Here is a 16226-nt window from a genome sequence, read left to right on the forward strand (position 1 = left end):
ATGAGGGATTCTTGGAAAAACTTAAATTAAAACCTAAAACTTTGTCATCCCCTATTACTGTGGTTTCTGTTGATGGCTCTCCCTTGAAGAGTGTTACACATAAGGTCTGTGAATTTCCCCTCACTATTAATGGTATTCATCAAGAGAATTTGGATTTGGTAGTATTAAATAATTTGCCTTCTCCAGTAATATTGGGGTTGCCCTGGTTAAAATTGCACAATCCTGTACTGGATTGGTCTACCAATGAAATTAAGTCCTGGAGCCCTAAGTGTTATGACAAGTGTTGTAACGGGCGCATTGCTGCTGTGGATAAGGGGGAATTACCTGTACCTATTCAGGATTTTTGGAGAGTTTTTTCTGAGGAGGAGTCACAAATTTTGCCTCCCCATAGAGACTATGATTGTACCATTGAATTTGTCCCTGGAGCGACTCTTCCTAAAAGTCGTTTATTTAATCTTGCTATTCCTGAGAGAAAGGCTTTGGAGGAATACATACAGACAAGCTTGGCCGCTGGTCACATTAGGCCTTCCAAGTCTCCTGTGGCTGTTGGATTTTTTTTTGTAAAAAAAAAAAAAGATGGCGGGTTACGTCCTTGTCTGGACTTTCGTGAGATTAATAAAATTACTGTATGCAATCCTTACCCACTGCCATTGATTCCTGATTTATTTAACCAGTTAGTGGGGACCAAGTGGTTCTCTAAAATTGATCTCCGGGGGGCATACAATTTGTTGCGCATGAAGGAGGGTGATGAATGGAAGACTGCTTTTAACACTCCTGTGGGTCATTTTGAGAATCTGGTTATGCCTTTTGGTCTTACCAATGCTCCAGCATTTTTTCAGAATCTTATTAATGACATCCTTAGACCTTTAATCGGCAAAAATGTGGTTGTGTATTTGGATGACATTTTGATTTATTCGCCTGATCTGGAGTCTCATTGGCAGAGCGTACGTGAGGTTTTACAGTTATTAATGGACAATTCACTTTTTGCTAAGCTAGAGAAATGTGAGTTCGCTGTACAGAGAATTAGTTTTTTGGGTTACATTATCTCCAGTGAAGGTTTTGAGATGGACCCGGTTAAAGTTCAAGCTGTGCAGGAATGGCCTAGGCCTATTGGTTTGAAATCGATACAGAGGTTTTGGGGTTTCGCCAATTATTACAGAAAATTCATAAAAAATTTTTCTATTATTGTCAAACCGCTGACCGATCTCACCAGGAAAGGTGCTAATGCGGTTCAGTGGACTTCTGAGGCCGTTGAGGCTTTTGTGCTTCTTAAGGAGAGGTTCACCTCTGCTCCCATCCTTATGCAGCCTGATGTGACTAAGCCGTTTTTGGTTGAGGTTGATGCTTCCTCTGTGGGGGTCAGTGCGGTGTTGTCTCAGGAAAATAAGGATGGAATACATCCCTGTGCCTTTTTTTCAAAAAAATTTTCTGAGACTGAACTTAATTACGATATTGGTAATCGGGAATTGCTGGCTATTAAACTTGCATTTGAACACTGGCGTCACCTCTTGGAAGGTGCTGAATTTCCCATTCAGGTTTTCACTGATCATAAAAATCTGATCTATCTTGATGCTGCCAAGCACTTGAATGCCCGTCAGGCTAGGTGGGCACTTTTTTTCTCGCGGTTTAATTTTTCCGTTACTTACATCCCGGGTACCAAGAATGTTAAAGCGGATGCTTTGCCTCGCAGCTTTTCTCCCATGGTCGGTGCGGAGGAGGAAGAGGAGAGCATTTTACAAGAAGGTGTTGTAATTGCTGCTTTGGACTCCGTTTTGGAGGATGAGGTTCTTAAAGCTCAGGAGAATGCCCCATCTAACACTCCCCATGGGAGGTTGTTTGTGCCTAGGACCTTTAGGAGAGATTTGTTTGTTGAGTGTCATGAGTCTCGGTTGGCAGGTCATCCAGGAATTTCTGACACCAAGAGACTTGTGGGTCGCAGTTTTTGGTGGCCTGGATGGCAGAAGGAAGTCATTAAGTGGGTGCGTCAATGTACGGTGTGTGCTAGATCCAAGTCTTCACATGCTCCTGCTGCGGGGTTGCTTTGCCCTCTGGAGGTTCCTAGTGCACCTTGGACACATCTGGCTATGGAATTTATTACTGACCTTCCCCCCTCTGAAGGTTTCATGGTCATCTGGGTGGTCGTGGACCGTTTTAGCAAGATGTGTCACTTGGTTCCCTTCATCAAACTGCCTTGCGCTAAGACACTCGCTAAGGCCTTTGTCAAGGAAATTGTCAGACTACATGGTGTTCCTACTGACATTGTTTCTGATAGGGGACCTCAGTTCGTGGCTCGTTTTTGGCATGCCTTTTGTGACAGGTTGGGAGTTAATTTGTCATTTTCATCCGGATATCATCCTGAGTCTAATGGCCAGACAGAAAGGAAGAACCAGGATGTTGAGCAGTTCTTGCGTTGTTTTGTGGCAGACAATCAAGAGGGGTGGTCTGAGTTTCTGCCACTTGCTGAATTTGCTCTTAACAACCATACATCCTCTTCTGCTGGGTGTTCGCCTTTTTTTTGTTGTTCTGGGAGACATCCGTCTTTTGGGTCATTCTCCAAATTGGTATCGGCTGTGCCTGAGGAGGAGAGTTTTTCCGGTGATTTGGAGAGAGTTTGGATGGATGTACGTGGTAATCTTCAGGAGGCTAACAAAAAATCTAAGAGGTACTTTGATAGGAAACGGCAAGAGGTTTTGTTTGCGGTTGGTGACATGGTTTGGTTGTCCTCTAAGAATCTGCGATTGAGGATTCCTTCTAAAAAATTATATCCCAAGTTCGTAGGGCCCTTTAAGGTGCTTCAGATAGTTAACCAATCTGCTGTTAGGTTGGAGGTTCCTACCTCCTGGAAGATTAACCCGGTGTTTCATGTTTCTCTGTTGAAAAGAGCTGAAGTCTCGGATGGTGACGCCTCTGCCACTGTTCCTCCGGTGGTGGAGGACGGGGAATATGAAATTTCCTGCATCCTAAATTCTAGACGGTATAGTCCGGAGGATCCTCTTAGAAGAGGGGGTACTGTTAGAACTCTCCTGTTAGGTTTTTTTTAGTTTGCTGGTCACATGACCATTTTTGCCTATTTAATCCGGCTCCGCCCTCCTGGCCTTGCTGGACTTCATTGTATTTTCTACTCTTGAGCTAGCTTGGTGCTCTGTTACCGTTCTCTGTTAGTTTTGCTAGGTCTTCTGACCTCCATGCTTTTTGTTGTGTGTTTGTCTGTGACTGCTACTATTTCTGCTAGGAGGTGTCCAACTTTTCCCAGTCCCTAGTTCTTGTAGGGATCCCTCCCTCACATCTATAGGTCTTCGTTCAGACTAGCCGAGGTCTTTAGCGGGTCTGATCGCAGGATCAGGTTCCCCGTTACATCGTAGGGATCGAGTTTAGTTATATTGTAGGGACAGATCTCCTGTCTTTCCTTAGTCCCGGTAGCAGATCATAACACCTGCCATCACTTGCCGTGACCACCTGACAGCCTACCTAGAGGCTCCTGCTGTCACTTGCCGTGACCACCTGTCAGCTTACATAGAGATTCCTGCTTGTTACCTGCTGTGCCTACCTGGAGGCTCCTGCTATCTACCTGCTGTGCCTACCTGGAGGCTCCTGCCCATCACTTGCCGTGACCACCGGTCTGCCTACCTGGAGGCACCTGCCTGTCACTTGCCATGACCACCAGACAGCCTACCTAGAGGCTCCCGCCTGTCGCCTGCCGTATCTGCTAGTTCATCTACCCGGATCACTCGTCAGCCTGCCTGCTGTGCCCATCTGCTATATCGGTCAGTCCCTGCCATCTGACCCGTGGGAGTCACTTGCTTTCTTTCAAGGTTGTCCCCAGAGTAGCACCTGGTCCATCTGCTCGGTCCCTCCCTGGTCACGGAGTTGTTAGCCGCCGTACGACAAAGGTCAGACCGACTTGATACTTAGTTATGCCCCTCTGGGTCCCTCCTTGCACCGCAGCACAGAGGCTCCACCACCCGGATCTGTAACATCTTATATAGACAGGTGTGTGCCTTTCCAAATCAAGTCCTATCAGTTTAATTAAACACAGCTGGACTCCAATGAAGGAGTAGAACCATCTCAAGGAGGATCACAAGGAAATGGACAGCATGTGACTTAAATATGAGTGTCTGAGCAAAGGGTCGGAATACTTATGACCATGTGATATTTCAGTTTTCTTTTTCAATAAATTTGCAAACATTTCTACATTTCTGTTTTTTTCAGTCAAGATGGGGTGCAGAGTGTACATTATAAGAAAAAAAATGAACTTTTTAGAATTTACCAAATGGCTGCAATGAAACAAAGAGTGAAAATTATAAAGGGGCCTGAATACTTTCCATACCCACTGTATATACATGAGGGTGCAGGACTGAGGGTGTGTGCACACAGGATACACAGAACGGTACAGGACTGAGGGTGTGTGCACATAGGATACACGGGACGGAGCAGGACGGAGGGTGTGTGCACACAGGATACACTGGATGAAACAGGACGGAGGGTGTGTGCACACAGAGAGGATACAGCACGGGCAGCAGGGTGGCTCAGTGGATAGCACGGCAGCCTTGCAGCGCTGGGGTCCTGGGTTCAAATCCCCCCAAGGACAACATCTGCAAGGAGTTTGTATGTTCTCCCTGTATTTGCGTGGGTTTCCTCCAGGTTCTCCAGTTTCCTCCCACATTCCAAAGACTGATAGGGAATTTAGATTATGAGCCCCAATGGAGACAGTGCCAATAATGCCTGTAAAGCGCTGTGGAATTAATGGTGCTATATAAGTGAGTAAAATAAATAAATAAATACATTTTGGAACACAGTTATATGTGAGATACGTCTGACAGAGAACTACGGTATTGAATAGCAGGCCTGTAATTTACTAATACTATTCTTCACAGAGACCTAGTGTGAATAGCTTGACCGACACACTGCAACAATATGTAAGGCAGAAATGGATGATTTTGGAACACAGTTATATGTGAGATATGTCTGACAGAGAACCATGGTTTTAAATAGCAGGCCTGTAGTTTACTAATACTGTTCTTCACAGAGGCCTAGTGTGAATAGCTTGACCGACACACTGCAATGAAATGGAAGGCAGAAATGGATGATTTTGAAACACAGTTATATGTGAGATACATCTGATAGATAACCACTTTTTTAAATAGCATGCCTGTAATTTACTAATACTATTCTTCAAAGAGACCTGGTGTGAATAGCTTGACTGACACACTGCAACAATATGTAAGGCAGAAATGGCTGATTTTGGAACACCGTTACATGTGAGATACGTCTGACAGATAACCTCGGTTTTAAATAGCATGACTGTAATTTACTAATACTATTCTTCAAAGAGACTTAGTGTGAATACCTTGACCGACACACTGCAATGAAATTGAAGGCAGAAATTGCTGATTTTGGAACACAGTTATATATGTGGTATGTCTGACAAAGAACCACGGTTTTAAATAGCAGACCTGTAATTTACTAATACTATTCTTCACAGAGACCTAGTGTGAATAGCTTGACCAACACACTGCAACAAAATGGAGGGCTGAAATGGCTGATTTTGGAACACAGCTATATTTGAGATATTTCTGACAGAGAACCACGGTTGCAGGCCTGTAGTTTACTAATACTATTCTTCACAGAGACTTAGTGTGAATAGCTTGACCGACACACTGCAACAAAATGGAAGGCAGAAATGGATTATTTTGGAACACAGTTATATGTGAGATACGTCTGACTGAGAACCACGGTTTTAAATAGCAGGTTTGTAGTTTACTAATACTATTCTTCACAGATACCTATTGTGAATAGCTTGACTGACACACTGCAATGAAATGGAAGGCAGAAATGGATGATTTTGGAACATAGTTATATATGTGATAAGTCTGACAGAGGACCACGGTTTTCAGGCCTGTAGTTTAGTAATACTATTCTTCTCAGAGACTTATTGTGAATAGTTTGACCGATACACTGTAACAAAATGAAAATGTAAGCCAATATTTTCCACGTTCAGTTCAAATTTCTGGATTTTTATTGCTGTAATATGGGAAAGATCTGGCTGTATTCTGCAGTGCTAACAAGCAAAAGGAGCAGAAAAAAATGTGTACTCTGGATTGCTTTTTAAGCACATAATCAGGATTAAGATAAAAAAAAAAATTGGCCCTGTCCCCTGATATATGGGGCTATATCTACAAATATATGTCAGAACAGCAGCAGACAGAACGTTCAATGGACCCTCTTGTGCTGTATTATGCACACTAGTCTGCCACATACACTGCTTGCCTAACTGCTGCTATCACCACTGAATATATGCAGCTGGATTAGTCCTCAGAAGGACTGTTAGTTCAGATGGATATATATATATATATATATATTGTGGAATACCTATACTAACTATAAACAAGCAAATCTCTCCCTGACTCAGCAGCAGCTCTCCCTATTCTGCCTGATTCTGGGGTAGACTGTGACGAGTATAGTGGCACCAGGTCTTATATAGACCTGATGACGCTGTGCAGCCAGCCAATCACTGTTATGCCCACAACCAACATGGCTATGGCATTACAGTGCATGGCAAGCAATCTCTGCATGTTCATTGGCTCTCTAAAGAGCACCAAACATGCATGGAGGGGACCCGAGCTCCCGCCTGAGCAACCCGGAAATACTCAACAAACGTCGAGCTTGTCGAGCACCGTGATGCTCGGGCGAGTATCGTGTAGTGGCGAGCATGTTCGCTCATCCCTATTAATAATGTTGTTGAAGGGAGGAGTGTATAATAAACAATAATTTAAGAATCAAAACTTATTCCATGTTTGTAATTGTATATGTTTTTATGCCTGAGGAAGAGGGTTCCCCCAAAATGCAGTGCAATTGTTTTTATGTTGATATTAAATAACTTTTTTCACCATACCCATTGGAATCCGTGGGAGTGATCCATCATTATCCACAGCAAGAGGAGTTAATGGTATGCAGCTCTGTCACAACTCTGCTGGCATTGTGACAGCACAAGAGCGCAACCTGGGTCCTTTCCATACCGTGACTTAGAGTGAACCTGCCACCAAGAAAATGCTATGCGATTTGCGGGCACCATGTTACAGAGAAGGAGTAGCTGAGCAGAATGATATGTGATTTTGTGAAAAAAGATGCAGTATAACCTGTGATTTATTCATTTATACCTCTGCTCTTTCTGGGATTTCTGGTCCAGTGGGCACTTCTGTCAGTGACTGACAGATATTTCTGTATGCACACTTGCATAAAGGTAACTATCAGTCAATTATAACCTTGCCCACTGGACCAAACATTCCAGAAAAAGCAGAGATTTAAATGATGAAAATACAGGTTATACCTAGTCTTTTCTCACAACACTAAACGTCCTGCATTATAACATGGTGCCTGCAGATTATACTGCATTGATATGGTGACAGGTTTCCTTTAAGCCTCCGGGTTTCAGCTCACCGAGTTGACCGAATCTTCAGTCGCTCATTGGATTGTTAGACAGCCATGACATATGCAGAATTGCCTGTTTGTCTCTTAAAGGGACAGTGCACGCCATCCTAAAGTGTCCTTATCCAATGGCTGGGAGACACTTATTATTTAAGGCACCTCCACCTGTTGGGAGGTGCCTCAGCGACGTGTTATGTCAGTAGTCTGCATTCTTGCTAGTTCTCAGGTCCCCATTACCTGCCAGTCAGTATTCCTGCCTGGACCTTTCTGCCTGTACTTGCTATGTGTTCCTGTATTCCAGCTGTGCCCACCAGCATCTGCCTGCCTGTATATCAGCCTTGTCCACCAGCAACTGCCTGCCTGTATTTCAGCCATGCCCAATTGAACCATGTCTGTCAGTATGCCAGCTGCACCTGTCTGCATCTGCTGTTACAGCATCCTGCCCCTTTGGAGATCAGCTGCCATGTGTCCATGGTCTGTCCTGGAGTAGCACCTGACGTCCATCTAGAGCCAAGTATAACCCCACCATCAGGGGCTCTAGCGAAGAGTCGTGTGTTCGCTTAGTCAAGCCCCTTCAGACTTTCCTCAGTCCACAGCACAGTGGTTCCACCACCCAGCCCGTTATATTTTGCTCTGTCCATGGAAACTGCTGGCTCTGAATCATCTTCTATCTCCGACCTGTACCAGGAAGTCACCAGCAAGAAAGACCAGAAGGACAAATCTTCTCTTATCTGTGGACAGTTGCAACTCGCCTGGACACACTAACATCTGTGGCCACATCTGCTCCTCTCCATGCTGCAGCAACCTTGATCATGAGCCTCCAGCCTGCCAGCTATGTTCCTGTCTCTGTACTCCATCTATCGGCTCTACCACGTTATATCGAGGGTTCATCAACCAATGCACTCTGCATTTCAAAGTCCTGGCACACCCGTTCACTTCAGATCAAGCAAAAATGGCTTTCATCCTGTCCCATCTCACTGGCAAAGCTCTGGCATGGCTCAATCCTCTATGAGAGAGAGGGGATCCTCTTGTCTCCAACCTCCTGACCTTCTCACATGCCTTCCCCTTTGATGAGCCTGGCCATGTTTCCTCCACAGCATATTCCCTTCTCAGGTTGAGCCATGGTAACCTCACAATGGGTCAGTATGCCGTCCGATTCTCAATCCTATCAGCTGAACTTGCCTGGAATAACAAGGTGCTGGTGACCACCTTTGGGAGTGCCTTTCCAGGAAAATTAAGAACGAGTTGACTGGCCATGATATTCCCCTCTTCTTGGACGACTTGTTGTCCCTGGCTACCCGGATCAACATCAGATTTCAGGAGCGCTCCAAGGAGTTGATCCGCGAGAGAAGATCTATGCGGTTAGCTTATATCTTTCAAAGGCCAATCATACCGCAGGCTTGAGCTTTGACACCCTCCTATGAATTCGTGCAGATCGACAGGCTGAAACTGGCCAAGAAAGGTCAGAAGCTCTATCATGCCGAAGGAAAGCGTTTATATTGCGGCAATCCTGATAATTTTATCAGTTCCTGTCTCGAAAAAATAGGAAACTGTAAAGCCTAGGGTCTGTTTGGAGAGGCTACCCTGGGCAAGGACTACTCCTCTCCTCCCCTGGCTCTCTTAATATCCGTTTCCTGTGTCAACATCCACTTCACTGAACCAGCCTATCTGGACTCTGGTTCCACAGGGAATTTCAAGCAATAGGCTGTTGTGAAGCAGCATCAGATCCCCATCCAACGTCTACAGAATCATTTGGTGGTATCGTCTGTGGATGGGAAACCTCTATCCGAGACCATAGTTTTAGTTTCTGAGCCTATGGAACTTTGAGTCAGAATGCTGCACTCAGAGAAAATCCCTCTTTATATGCTATCAGGTTTGTCTCATCCTCTGCTCCTGGGCCTGACATGGCTACGAAAACATGAGCCTGTCTTGGATTGGCGATCTGGAGAAATACTCCGTTGGGGTCAAGCGTTTCAAAACAGTTGTCTAGTCACCCATTCATCCTGCTTGACCTCCGGCTACTCCATCAAATTTACCTGGCTTGCCTCCTGCTTATCGGACGTATGCTGATGTCTTCAATAAAAAGGAGGCAGAGACGTTACCACCTCATAGGCTGTACGACTGTCCTATAGACCTCCTTCATGGATCTTCTCCACTACGAGGCTGTATCCACCCTCTGTCCCAGGCTGAGACGCTATGTCTGAGTATATCAAAGATATTCTAGTCAGGGGATTTATTTGGAAGTCATACTTCCCGGTTGGAGCAGGATTCTTTGTAAAGAAAAAGGACAGCTCACTTTGTCTCTGCATTGACTATAGGTGTCTCAACCAGATAAAGATCAAGAATAAATATCCTCTGCTTCTCATTTCATAGTTGTTTGATCGGCTCAAAGGTTGCAGAGTTTTCACAAAACTAGATCTGTGGGGGCATAAAACCTGATCTGAATACGCCGGGGGACGAGTGGAAGACTGCCTTTAACACCCGTGATGGCCATTATGAATATCGCGTAATGACGTTTTGGTTCTATAATGCCCCAGCAATCTTCCAAGAACTGGTGAACGATATCTTCTCTATTTGTGTGTGGTAGTTTACCTGGATGAAAGATTGGTGTTCTCCTTCGATCTGCCCACACATAGGAGGGACGATCGCCAGGTTCTGCAAAGTTTGAAGAAGAACCGTCTATACACTAAGTTTGAGAATTGCGTCTATGAGCAAACTTCTCTTCCATTCCTAGGGTATATAATCTCTGAAACAGGTCTGAGGATGGATCCCGAGAAGGTGTCAGCTGTTCTGAAATCGCCCTGTCCTGACGGTCTGAAAGCAATTCGGCGGTTTCTCGGATTCTCTAATTATTACGGCTAGTTCATTCTGCATTTTTCCTCTCGGACCACTCCTATTTCTGTCCTGACCCACAAGGGGGCTAGCCCTAAGATATGGACTCCAGAGGCTGAAAGCGCGTTTGTCTCCTGAAAACAGGTCTTCTCCTCTGCTCCTGTGTTGCAACGACCAGACAATAATAAGCAATTCTTTTTGGAAGTGGATGCTTCTACCTCTGGGGTCGGGGCCGTCCTCACATAGAAGTCTCCCTCTGGCCATATGGTGACCTGTGGTTTCTTTTCCAAAATCTTCTTCACTCCTAAGAGCAACTAATCAATCGGCGATTGAGAACTGATGACTGTAAAACTGGCTGTGGAGGACTGGCGATTTTTGCTTGAAGGATCGATGCATCTGATGGTCATTTACACAGACCACAAGAACCTAGCCTACCTGCAATCCGCACAGGGGCTAAATCCGTGTCAAGTCAGGTGGACTCTGTTCTTAACTCGTTTCAATTTCATTCTCCATTTCCGGCTGGCAGACAAGAACATCAAGGTGGATGCACTTTCTAGGTCTTTTGTGCCTTTTGATCAGGAAGAAGAGCCCAAACACATTTTTGAGTTTTCCAAAATAGTGACTGTCACTCCGCTGGACTTGTCTTGGGTCCCACCCAAAAAGACCTACAAAACCTACAAAAGACAAAAAATATATCTCATACCCTGCCATCATTATATATAAATGTAAAGCAAAGTTGCATAATAAATATAGGGTACTTAGTGAACTATTTTTGATCAAAAAAAGTATACAAGCCGTCCCACCAGCGGCAAGGTGACCCTAAATTGGGACGGTACCTATACTGTCTATATTAAAAACCTTACTGTATATCAAAGTTGAAGTAATGCATATAGAAGGGCAGACAAATAGGACTGGGTCCCAACTCCAGACCACCTAGGCCCGTGGTAAGCTACATATATACCAATCAGCTCAACAAAGGGGATGCCACACCCTTAAATTGCACAGAATGCAAACAAGAAAAAAAAACAAGCAATGTGAACTGAGGTCTAAGATGGAACACATGCAAGAAATAGAAGCATGTTCACACTAGCAAAAAGAAGCAAAACCTACAAAAGACAAAAAATATATCTCATACCCTACCATCATTATATATAAATGTAAAGCAAAGTTGCATAATAAATATAGGGTACTTAGTGAACTATTTTTGATCAAAAAAGTATACAAGCCGTCCCACCAGCGGGAAGGTGACCCTAAATTGGGACGGTACCTATACTGTCTATATTAAAAACCTTACTGTATATCAAAGTTGAAGTAATGCATATAGAAGGGCAGACAAATAGGACCGGGTCCCAACTCCAGACCACCTAGGCCCGTGGTAAGCTACATATATACCAATCAGCTCAACAAAGGGGATGCACACCCTTAAATTGCACAGAATGCAAACAAGACAAAAAACCAAGCAATGTGAACTGAGGTCTAAGATGGAACACATGCAAGAAATAGAAGCATGTTCACACTAGCAAAAAGAAGCAAAACCTACAAAAGACAAAAAATATATCTCATACCCTACCATCATTTTTTTAATATAGACAGTATAGGTACTGTCCCAATTTAGGGTCACCTTGCCGCTGGTGGGACGGCTTGTATACTTTTTTTTTATCAAAAATAGTTCACTAAGTACCCTATATTTATTATGCAACTTTGCTTTACATTTATATATAATGATGGTAGGGTATGAGATATATTTTTTGTCTTTTGTAGGTTTTGCTTCTTTTTGCTAGTGTGAACATGCTTCTATTTCTTGCATGTGTTCCATCTTAGACCTCAGTTCACATTGCTTGGTTTCCAAAAAGACCTACGTTGCTGAATCGGACAGGAAGTGGGTCCTTCACTTGGGTCACTAGTCTAAATTGGCTCGTCATGCCGGACAGAAGAAAAAGGCTCTTCTCATCTCACGTCATTATTAGTGGCCATGCCTGCGCAGAGATTTTGCTGACTTCATTTCAGCTTGTCCCTCCTGTGCCAAGAATAAGACTCCAAAACAGCTTCCGACCATCCAACTTCTTCCCTTATCCCTGGCAGCACATGGTGATGGACTTCATTACCGATCTTCCAGTATCGGCCAGATGTACCGTCATCTAGGTAGTTCTGGGTAGTGGATCGCTTCATTAAGATGGCCCATTTTACTCTGCTGCCCAGCCTCCCATCTGCTCCTGTGCTTGCCGAGACATTCATCCAACATATTTTCCACCTCCATGGCTTACCTCTCCATATAGTATCTGATAGAGGCATCCAGTTTACTTCTCGCTTCTGGATGGCTACCTGAAAACTACTTAATGTCACCTTGGATTTCAGCCTAACATCTGCAATCCAATGGCCAAGTAGAGCGAGTCAACCAGATCCTTACCAACTTCCTGCGGCACTTTGTCAATGCTCACCACAGTGATTGGGCGGAACTCCTGCCTTGGGCCGAATTCTCATACAACATCATGTGAGTGAATCCTCTGATAAATCCCTATTTTTTGTGGTCTACGGTCAACACCTTATTGTTCCGTTCCCTGTATCTACTACCACCGACATTCCTGCTGCTGAAATGCTCATCAAGGGCTTTTCTAAGATCTTGGAAGACACCAAGACCACTGTGATAAAATCTTCTGAAAGGATGAAGAAACATGCAGGCAGAGACGTCTGGACTCGCCTCTCTTTCACCCAGGGGATAAGGTTTGTCTTTCTTCAAAGTATGTCCATCTCAAGCTACCCTCATATAAGTTGGGTCCTCGCTTCATAGGTCAGCGCGAGGTTCTCAAACAAATTAATGCCAAAATTTATAAACTTAAACTCCCAGTCTCTTTAAGAATTCCTAATTCCTTCCATGTCTCTGTGAAGCCCAGCTGTGCTTGGCATCACAGACCCAGAAGGGTGTATTGAAGGATTCCTCCACAAGAGGCCCCCATAACCATTCACACATCTCCACCTTCCACCTCAGACCACCAGAGGGAGCTCCTTAGGGAGATATATAAGGGAAGGTGGGGTCAGGCAGCCGTTAGTCTAGACTGGAACTGACAGAGAGTAAACCTGTTGTGAGAGTTCCTGCAGTGTGAAAGCCTGAGAAAGGTTAGGCTGCAGTGGAGCACGTTCTAGACTCACGTGTAGCTCAGAGAGGTGAGCTTAGGTGTGCCGTCGCCATAACATCGGTGAACCGCGGCACGCTGCCGTCTGTGTGAGTAGCCTAATGAGGGTCTGAGTAGGCCGAAGACGAAGGAGTAGAGAGTTAGCTCATAGGGGGCAGAGGAGCCTTACTAGCTCACCCCTAAGAAGAAGTTACCGGACACCGGTTCCGAAGCTTGCCGGGATCTCCACGACCCAGTAAGATAAACCGGAATCCCTGGAGAGCTACAGATCCCAGGATCGCTAAAGTGCTGATACGTACCAGAGCCAGGAGACACCTAAGCCCCGTAAGTCGGGAGCGTGCACTCCAAGAGAAGGCCCTACCACAAGGTCAGCCAGCGCAGGACAGAGACAAAGTTAGGCCTAGCTCCAGGCAGGTCAGAAACTTACTACGCAGAAGCCAGAACCAGGAGGCCCAAAACCTGCTCATTGGGGAGGATCCGGACATACACCCTTCACCCTACAGTGCTCCGGGGAGTGCCTGAAATTCCACCAGTAAAAGATACTGAAGTGACTATCGTGTCCGTCCCTGTTCTTGCTCTGGCCCGGCGTAGTCTCTTTGTCCTGCATCCCCGTTCCTATACTGCCCTGAGGCCCAGCTCTACCTGTGGAGAGCTATACCATCAAGCTGCCCTATCATCAGCCTCAGTGGACTGCGCAGCGCTGGTGATCCTCACCAGAAGCCACAGGTGGCGTCACAAACTTTTTCCTTTATAAACTTATACAAATATCAACCCCTTTTTAAAAGAGAGGCCCAGGGTACGGGCCCGGGAGCCGACCACCGCGACATCCCTAAAGGCCAGGCTAAAGGCCCGGGTACCGAGTCATCCCCCATTGTTCCCCTGGGCTAGACATGTCTCTCCTCAAGCCTGTCATCTTCTGCTCCTTCTTCTAGGATCTGAGTACCACTTCTGCTCCAGTCAGTCAGCGCTGAAGTTGTTTTTGGGGCAGAGAATATTCTAACAACTAAAAGAGTAAGAGGAAAAAACTTTTTTCTTGTGGATTGGAAGGGGTTCGGTCCTGAGGAAAGGTTGTGAGAGCCCAGGATGAGCATCCATGCCCCTTTCCTTCTGGAGAGATTTCTTGTGGGCTTGAAGAAAAGGGTGCGTAAAGGGGGTACTGTAGCATTGTTGTCTCTGCATGCTTCCTTCTCTTGGCAGAGACCCCGACTCACTCAATGCCGTGGCCCCCGTCCCAAATTTCCTCCTCCTTCTGCTGTTGCCTGGGGTCTGTGCACCGCTCACAGATCCCCAAACATTGTGCTAAGGAGCGTATGCGTTATTTCAGTAGTCTACATGCCTGCTCTCTCTCAGGTCCCCATTATCTGCCTGTACTTGCCATGTTTTCCAGCTGTGTCCACCAACACCTGCCTGTCTGTAAATTAGTCGTGCCCGCCAGCACCTGCCTGCCTGTATTTCAGCCATGCCCACCTGAACTTGCCTGCCTCAATTCCAACCTAGTCTGCCTGTTCCCATCTGCCTGTGTATCAGCCATGCCAGTCAGTATACCTGCTGCTCTTGTTTACACCTGCTGTGCCTGCCAGTATACCTGCCGTGACCGGCTACACCTGCCATGCCTGTAAGTATGCCAGCCTCACCTGTCTACATCTGCTGTTACAGCTTCCTGCCCCTTTGCATGTCAGCTGCTGTGAGTCCATGGTCTGTCCTGTAGTAGCATCTGGCATCCACCCGGAGCCAAGTCTAACCCCACCATCAGGGCTCTAGCAAAGAGTCGAGTGTTCACTTAGTCACTCCCCCCTTGTTAATCCATGGCACTTTCCACCACCCAGCCCGTTACAGCTTTGCATCATCTGCAAATTTGATCCATTTACCTTTAGTTCCCTTAGCTAGATAATTTATAAAATTGTTTAACAACACTGGGGCCAAGACAAAGCCTTTTGGTACCCCACTTGAAACACTCCTACAGCTGGATATGCAACCATTTATTACCAGTCTTTGAGTATGATCACTGAGCTAGTTATGGATCCACGTAACTGTAGCCTTGTCAATCCCATAATTGGTCATTTTTCAATAAGGATAGTATTAGATACTTTATCAAATGCTTTGCTGAAGTCGAAATATACTATATCTACTGCATTTTCCTGATCCACCCAGCCAGTGATTCCATTATAGAAGGAAATTATATTAGTCTGGCATGACTTGTTTCCTTCAAACCAATGTTGGCTCTGGTTAATTACTGTATTCTTAAACAAGTACTTACATAAATGCTGTTTAATAATTTGTTTAAAGATCTTTCCTGTATAAAAGTAGGGCTCACTGGTCTGTGATTTCCTGGCTCCACCTTCTTTCATTTTTTGAAGATAGGGACAACATTGCCCTTCTCTAATCTTCTAGGACTTCTCCTGTTCTCCATGATTTTTCAAAGATTCTGGCTAGTGATTCTCCAATTTTCTCTACTATCTCTTTCAGTACTCTAGGATTTAATTCATCTGGACCAGGAGATTTAAATTCATTTTAAATAGCTAAGCATTCCCTCACCACTTCTCTATTTATAGATAGCATGAATTATTTTATTCCTTCAATAGCACAGTGAAGATCAGTTGATGTCACATTTGCTTTTTTATAGAACACAGATACAAAATAGGAGTTTAAAAGTTTGGCCTTCTCGACATCATTTTTGCCCACTTAACCCTTTTCATCCTGTAAAAACTCTATAGCATCTTTGACTTTGTTTTGCTTTTGACATACCCCCAAAATCCTTTTTTATTGCTTTTGGTCTCCCTTGCAAGCCTTACTTCATTACTGGATTTAGCTCTTCTTACACTTGCCCTGTATTCCCTG

Source organism: Phyllobates terribilis, unplaced genomic scaffold (assembly GCF_046119375.1).
Source record: "Phyllobates terribilis strain yellow unplaced genomic scaffold, ASM4611937v1 Scaffold_2__4_contigs__length_985480577, whole genome shotgun sequence".
Taxonomy (NCBI): Eukaryota; Metazoa; Chordata; class Amphibia; order Anura; family Dendrobatidae; genus Phyllobates; species Phyllobates terribilis.